Genomic DNA, 7716 nt, shown 5'->3' with positions numbered 1-7716 from the left:
TTGGAGGAATCCAGTGAGTGGTCTGGGATCTCATTGAAATCCCCACAGAAAATGATATGGTCTTTACGGTAGGTGGACAATTTGTTTAGTACGCCGTTAAGGAAAGATTTCTGTCCTATGTTAGGTTAGTAGAGATTTACTATAATCAATGGTGAGTTGTTAAATTTAGCCACAAGAATGATAAACCTTACTGAGGGGTCTTGCTCTACATGTTCTAATTGAAACGTTACAGAGGAGCGAATGGCTATTATGACTCTTCTAGTTTTCTTATCTGAGTGAGCGAAAAAGCAGTGAGGGTATAATCTGTGGGAACAGACTGGTGCTTTTTGTTTAGCAAAATGGGTTTTTTGGACACAAAGGACGTCAGTGTTTTGAGAGATAGCTTCTTTCCAAAATAAGGATCTCTTGAAGGGGTGGTTAAGGCCCTTGGCATTGATGGTAGTAATAGTTAGGGACATGCTGAATTGTGAGGGCTAATGTTAACCTTGGTATGGAGCAGGGATTGTACAGTTCACTTTAAAATAGGTGAGATTAGGTTGTTGATAAGGTAGCGATAGTATATGGTTACATACAACAAATGAGTGTAGCTAGTTCAGAAGCAGACACAAGAGTAATACTGAGATACTTCAATATTGGAATACATAGTATGAGATAAACATATGCAATGTAAATAATAGTATTGTGTACTAAAACACAAAACAGAGTGGGTAACTGAGTAAGCAAACGTGCTTAGCACAATATAACTAACGGAGGGTGGTTATACCAACTCATAGAAATTCTACTCATCCCAGAGGGCACTGGGAGGAGCTGAGCAAGGTGCCGGTGCTAATATAGACAGTCCTGAGATCAGTTTATAACTATATCCTGTTATGGGTTGCGTATATTAGATCTGGAGTCATGGACTTTCGGAGACCGTTTAGGTAAAGGGGTTCTTGGTGAAGCTGAGATGTGAGGCCCCAATTATGCAGTTCTTTTAGGCCATCTTTTGGCGTTAGGAAGGGAGTTAGTTGATTCTGGTATGAGACTAGTAATTTTGGGGGGAAGCCCCAGAGATATGGGATGAGCTTTTCCTGTAGGATAACCTGTAACCTGAGTGAATGATCTTCTTGCTCGGGCTGTGGCAGCCGAAATATCGGAAAAAATAGAAAATTGTTGCGTAAGGCTCTGGGAGGGCGTTAGTGGATCTGATTGCTTTTAGCAGTCTTTCCTTAACGTGGAAAAAATGTGTCCTAGCTAGGACATCTCTTGATACCCTGTCTGGTAGATGTTTCGGTTTTTGAATCCTGAGCGCACGATCAGTAGTGAGCTCTTGGTTTGAGAGATTAGGAATAATTGTGTGGAGTAGCTGTTGTAGGTATAAAAGTAGATCAGCAGCTTTAATAGATTCAGGTATACCTCCGAATTTTAAATTGTTCCGCCTAGAGCGATCTTCAAGATTTGCCAGCTTAAGTTGAATTTGTTGAATAATGGTGGCTTGATCATCCTGGGTATCGACAATCGCATTGTGAGCGTGAACTATTTCAGACATTTGTTGTTCTATTTTGTCTGTGCGTTCTTCTATGAATTGCATTTTATGGTGAATTCTTGTTGGCGGGAGATCCTTAAATCTTTCTGTATGTCCGCTTGTAGCGTAAGAAGCATAGATTCTAGGGTATTTTCAGATGCAGGGTTGTTTGATGTGGGGAAGGCCACTAAGGAAGTAGAAGATTCTACAGCTGGGTCAGAAGGCTCTGAGTCTGTCCCATAGTGCTTCTTATATGCAGGGGATTTAGCTGGGGAGCAAGCAGGTGAAGCTGCTGCTCTCTTACCTCTATCCAGGGTGTGTTGAGCCAGCTCGGGGTCCCCTTGTGCAGTGTCCTCCTTCATGTCACTGAGAGCAGCCATCTCCTGCTCTGTGTGTGTGACTGTCAGCGTGTCTGAAGAGCGAGACTCCCGACGGCGCCATCTTGGATGGATCTGTGAGGTGGTTTCATGAAGAAGTCCTGCAGTTTTCAGGGTCTGCGAGGCGGCGATTTCTTCCTGGACATGTCCAGGAGTGTCTCCGGAACCTGTACCTCTGTTTTGGAGGTGATCGATGCAATCACTGGCGTTCTGAAGTTGCTTTTGTGCCACAGCTGGTACAGAGCAGAGAAGCTAGGCAGCCATCTTGGGCTGCAGCCAGACCACACCCAGAAGATATATTATTTTATTGAGGTGCCAGAACCTTTTGTTGAAAAAAAAAATTCAGTCATAGTCCTATCTTTATTTCCCCATTGCAGGCTGGAATGCATCAACATTTTTTTGTCCAAATTATTAATCATAAAAATACCATGCCAAACCTCCAAAATTCCTATAAGCTTCTAACATGATATCTATGTGTTGAAAGAGACCAGAACTGTGTTCCAAAAACTTTCCACACAACATACTTGCATATATGATAAATGCTTGAAGCCAATTATTAAAAGATCTAGCTATTAGCTTCTTTTTATCATCATCGGTTTTATCCTTATCAAATCTAGTAAGACATTCTTTGTTGGAAGGGAGTAAAGTTAAAATAGCTATATATTCTCCCCGCTAAATCTTCTCTTTGGTAGTAATGGGTAAATGAATTCCCAAAGGTGACAATATACAAATCATGTATAAACAATATCTATGTGCACTACCAAATAAAAATTAAAAAACACAATATAATTAGACAAAATCAAAAAAATCTCCTGCGCTACCTAGTGAATAACAAAAAGAAAAAGTGAAGACTAATAATGGTGAAATGGAGCTGCTGCTAGCATTAAATTGTGTTCCCGCAACTAAACAATAGACATAAATAAAACTATGCTGCGCTGCAAACAAATAAATGAACACAAAGCATATATGAAGGTGTATAGAGTGTGGTATACACAATATTAAATGAATGTCCAGAAACCAAGTCCTTATTATGTGAAATAATCAGTGATATTGTGAACAATCCAACTCTTCACAGCTCATTTTCTTCTTCATGTGCTCAAAACCCGCACCATTAGATAAATGCTATAACCATGCCGGCGGTGTCACCTCAGTGCTCACAGAACTCTTTCCACCAAGCAATCAAATTGCGCTTAATAATGCCACATCAGTAAGGATTCCTTCACTCTCCTGATCATTAGCCTTGGAGAAATAGTAAAACATCTTTGTACTTTAAAACAGCATCAAGCCAGATATGGGATCTAGTCCCTTTAAGGGGGGGGAGGTTTGTTGGAGGTCTAATGAAGTCATGTGGACGTGATGTAATGCATAAGGGCGTGGCTGTGGGCAGAAGTGAACTGTGTCTAACACTACCTGGAAGTGCAGCGTATCTAGTGATGTTTCTTACCTGATTTATGGCATTTTTACTTATATTTACATGTGAGTGCAATACTTTTTAACTTAGTAATTATTATTATATATATGCTTTTTGTTCATTTATTTGTTTGAAGCGCGGCATAGTTTTATTTATGTTTACAATATACTTAGAGTTGCTGCACTCACTGACAAGTCATCCCACACCCCAAACAGTAATCAATGTGATAAAGTGTTGTGCTACTCAACAAATAATAAGATAAGTGCATGAAAATCCAATAATAAATATTTCAATAATCAATGTGTTCATAAAAAGGTCATAATTCACATATGCTTCAGTGATCCAGATCATAAATTGTGTGCTTCACCCGACAAACACTACCATTAAGCTTAAAGATGGCTGCTCACCTGGACACCGTGACCTATATAATTAGATTCAGGTCACAAGTGCTTGTTTCATTTCCATAAGTGGACTGAAGATGATGGCAATCTGGTGAGCACTGTAAATCTCCTCCATCAGCAATAAAAACTCCACTCCAGTTATGGTACCTCCACTAGCTCTCTTCCACTCAGAATGCCAACAAGGAAGGAAAAACAAAATGCCTTCAAAAGTGTAATATTGTTTATTTGAATAAAATGACAAAAAAGCCCAAAAAATACTCAATAAAATGGATAATAAAAGCGTTGTACATGAGAACCGGACTTGCGGTCTGCGGCTCCGTGCAAGAGATGTAGTCACTAAGCTCCACCCCACACACTACACCACCAACCCACGTGGCTTTGTCAAGGACTTGGCTAGGCGGAGCTTAGTGACATCATCTCCGATACGGAGCCGTGGACTGGAAGTCCGGTTCTCATGTACAATGCTTTTATTTTTCATTTTATTGTGAATAGTTTTTTTGGGGCTTTTTTGGCATTTTATTCAAATAAACAATATTACACTATTGGAGACATTTTGTTTTTCCTTCCTTGTTTAGAAGCCAATTGAGACAGTGTAAAAGAAATGGATGAAAATAATGAAAGTGCATTAGATTCACCAGCTCCTACAGACGTAAAAAAAGCCAGAGGGGATGGTACAATGATGTCCTGAGATTGTGATTCAGTTGCACACCCTTATCTCTACTACTGCATCTTTGAATCAAACCCATGTCCACTCTAGAAGCCTCTGACAACTGCTCCAACATCGCAGGTGGTCGTGGCAACAGACGTCCAATCAGCGCTGCTGGGCATGGCAGACTCCGTCTTTCGTCAGCTCAGCCTTCGATGTCACCGTCTATTTTCCTCCGCGATGTGGAAGGCACTTCATTCTGCCTGCCGCCTCTTCCGGAGAGGCTTCTGTCTTCTCCTCTGTTCCAGCCTCTTGACCATGGCAACTTCTCCTTCTGACATCCCATGATGCTGACCTGGAAGTGTAAGCGCTGTCCTCTAGGCCTCCTCTACTCCCTGAAGGGACCACACCAACCTGCTGACCTCTTTTTCTCCAGCGCCATTCACTGCTGATCCACCGATAACGGTCCTTTTTCCAACTTCTAGCTTCTGTTCTCCCCTAGATAAGGCAAAGCATCTCCTGATCCAACCATCACCCTCTTCTGCTTTGGGCCGCTCAAGTAGCTTCCAAAGCAAAGTCTTCATGCCACCTAGGAGGTATTAGCTGCAGGCTCTAAAGAGGTAGTTCTTTTGCCCAAGGCCATTTTTATAGCACCCCACAGAAGTAGAAAGTTCTCCAGTCATGTGACAGGTTTCAAGGTTTACCAAAACCCAGCAGTCACAAGGCCCCCCCCTTAATCTCACATACCTAATTTAAGGGGAGCCTTGAAACCTCTGCTGCTGCTAGCCCATGAAGAAAAGGGAGGCTTTAAAACCTGTTTCCCCTTTTCTTAATATTCCCAAAGACCAGCAGGCATGCTGGTACCTGTAGTTCCATAGCTTTAACCTGCACAGTTCTGCTGTTACTTTTTATCCCACAATATTTGTGTTCAAGGCTGGTTAACCACCTGCAGTTAATTCAATTACACACCCAGTCCAGCTAGATGGCCTCCCTTTCTATTTAAGCTTGGTTCATTGCCTGAGTGACAGCTAATGTTCCTAGTGCTATGTCCTTGTGATTTCCAAGAACATTCCTAATGTCCCCTGTATGTCCTAGCAGAGACGATTCCTAGTGTACCCTCATCTAGTGAAGAAGAGTACCAGTATCCCCCATGTTTCCTAGTGGAGAATATTCCTAGTGTCTCCCATGATTTCTAGCAGAGAATATTTCCCTGATATAGTAATCCTATAGTTCGATTCTCCTTGTTTCTAGTGTCTGTTTTATGGCTCCCAGTGTCTTCCAGTGTGATCTCTGTAACCCCAGGGTCTTCCAGTGTGATCTCTGTAACCCCAGTGTCTTCCAGTGTGATCTATGTAACCCCAGTGTCTTCCAGTGTGATCTCTGTAACCACAGTGTCTTCCAGTGTGATCTCTGTAACCCCAGGGTCTTCCAGTGTGGTCTCTGTAACCCCAGGGTCTTCCAGTGTGATCTCTGTAACCCCAGTGTCTTCCAGTGTGATCTCTGTAACCCCAGGGTCTTCCAGTGTGATCTCTGTAACCCCAGGGTCTTCCAGTGTGATCTCTGTAACCCCAGTGTCTTCCAGTGTGGTCTCTGTAACCCCAGTGTCTTCCAGTGTGATCTCTGTAACCCCAGGGTCTTCCAGTGTGATCTCTGTAACCCCAGTGTCTTCCAGTGTGATTTCTGTAACCCCAGGGTCTTCCAGTGTGATCTCTGTAACCCCAGGGTCTTCCAGTGTGATCTCTGTAACCCCAGTGTCTTCCAGTGTGATCTCTGTAACCCCAGGGTCTTCCAGTGTGATCTCTGTAACCCCAGTGTCTTCCAGTGTGATCTCTGTAACCCCAGTGTCTTCCAGTGTGATCTCTGTAACCCCAGTGTCTTCCAGCGTGATCTCTGTAACCCCAGGGTCTTCCAGCATGATCTCTGTAACCCCAGGGTCTTCCAGCGTGATCTCTGTAACCCCAGGGTCTTCCAGCGTGATCTCTGTAACCCCAGTGTCTTTGTCAGGAATGGACTGGCCAGCAATGGTGGGTATCACCTGCCTTATGAGCTGCAGTACCAGGGCTGGCCAGCGGGTGCTCCCAGCAATCAGAGACTCAACCTTGCAGCCAGCAAAACACCTGAAACTGCTTATGCTGGTGTATTTAAGGGATGGCCAGACCTGCAGACTCTGCCTTGGTGTATGTGTTTTCCTGGGCCCTGTATCTTGCATCCTGGTCCTGTTCCTGCATCCTGTCCCTGTCCCTGTCCCTGTTCCTGTCGCTGACCCTGCCTGATCTGATCTCTGCTGACTTCTCCTGCTCTGACCCCGGCTCGTTCCTGACCATCCCTCTGCCTGACCCTCTGTACCTCGCTGTCTGCTACCTGTTGAACCTGGCTTGTGACCCCGACCATTCTCCGCTTGCTCCCCCTGTACCTATCTGCCCGATTGATATTTGACCCGGCCTGCCTGATGACGCTTGCATTGTATGTACTGTTATCTGTGGGTGGTTGGTTTGGGTTGTTTGCACTGTGTTATGTTTTAGTATTGCACTGCGTTTATGTTTGTATTGTTAGTGTTAATAAATTATATTATCAAAAATATAGTAAACTTGATTACCCTCTAATCAGTATTAGTGTATAAACATAAAGTCCAAAACCCAAAAAATGAAACAAAAAAACAAAAACCATCCAAAAGAAAAAACAAAAACAAAAGTCCAAAATAAAGTCCCAAAATATTATTTCAAAATCTTTATCTGTAATATCTTAATTCTTCATATCTTCCAAAATCTTTGTGATATACTTCAAACCAGATCCCTGTTGATAAAGTCCGGATGTGACGAAACGCATCCGGGGCACGTGACGTGGTGACGTAGTGACGCTCTTCCGGAAGTGCGGCGATGGCCATTTTTGATCCTGGTACATGCGGCTGTGGCTTCCTGGAATCCTCATGGGGCTTTGAGGTACTGGGGACTTACCACAGGCAATCGGTTCCCCCTCGGGAGTGAGATAGTGTGGAATCTATACACTTATGAGGAGAGGCAGGATTGTGAACATATCGTTTGTGATGTTGAAGCTGATGTCATCTTATTTGAATGTAAGTTGCTACAATAAAGTGCTATAAGTTTTTATGATACATACTGATCCATGGTCTGTTTATGAGGTCTGTGGGAAGTGGCTGGAAAGGCTGAAGGAATATTTAAAGGTTGGAAAGAAGTACTCAGACCCTTGATACCATTCTGAGGGTAACTATGCACTTCCTCTAGTGGTATGCAGTGGACTGACTCCTAAGGCTGAGGGATTTTCCTTTTTCACGGTTGTGGTGGCACGTTTATTTTTTATGTGCATGAAACACGTGTGGCACGGTTTTTTATATACCCCTTTCTTTGAAGATATTACAC

Source organism: Staurois parvus, unplaced genomic scaffold (genome assembly GCF_062004578.1).
Source record: "Staurois parvus isolate SC_StPar_1 unplaced genomic scaffold, SC_StPar_1.0 ptg000850l, whole genome shotgun sequence".
Lineage (NCBI taxonomy): Eukaryota > Metazoa > Chordata > Amphibia > Anura > Ranidae > Staurois > Staurois parvus.
The sequence above is the reverse complement of the archived record's forward strand: the minus strand, read 5'-3'. Positions refer to the sequence as shown.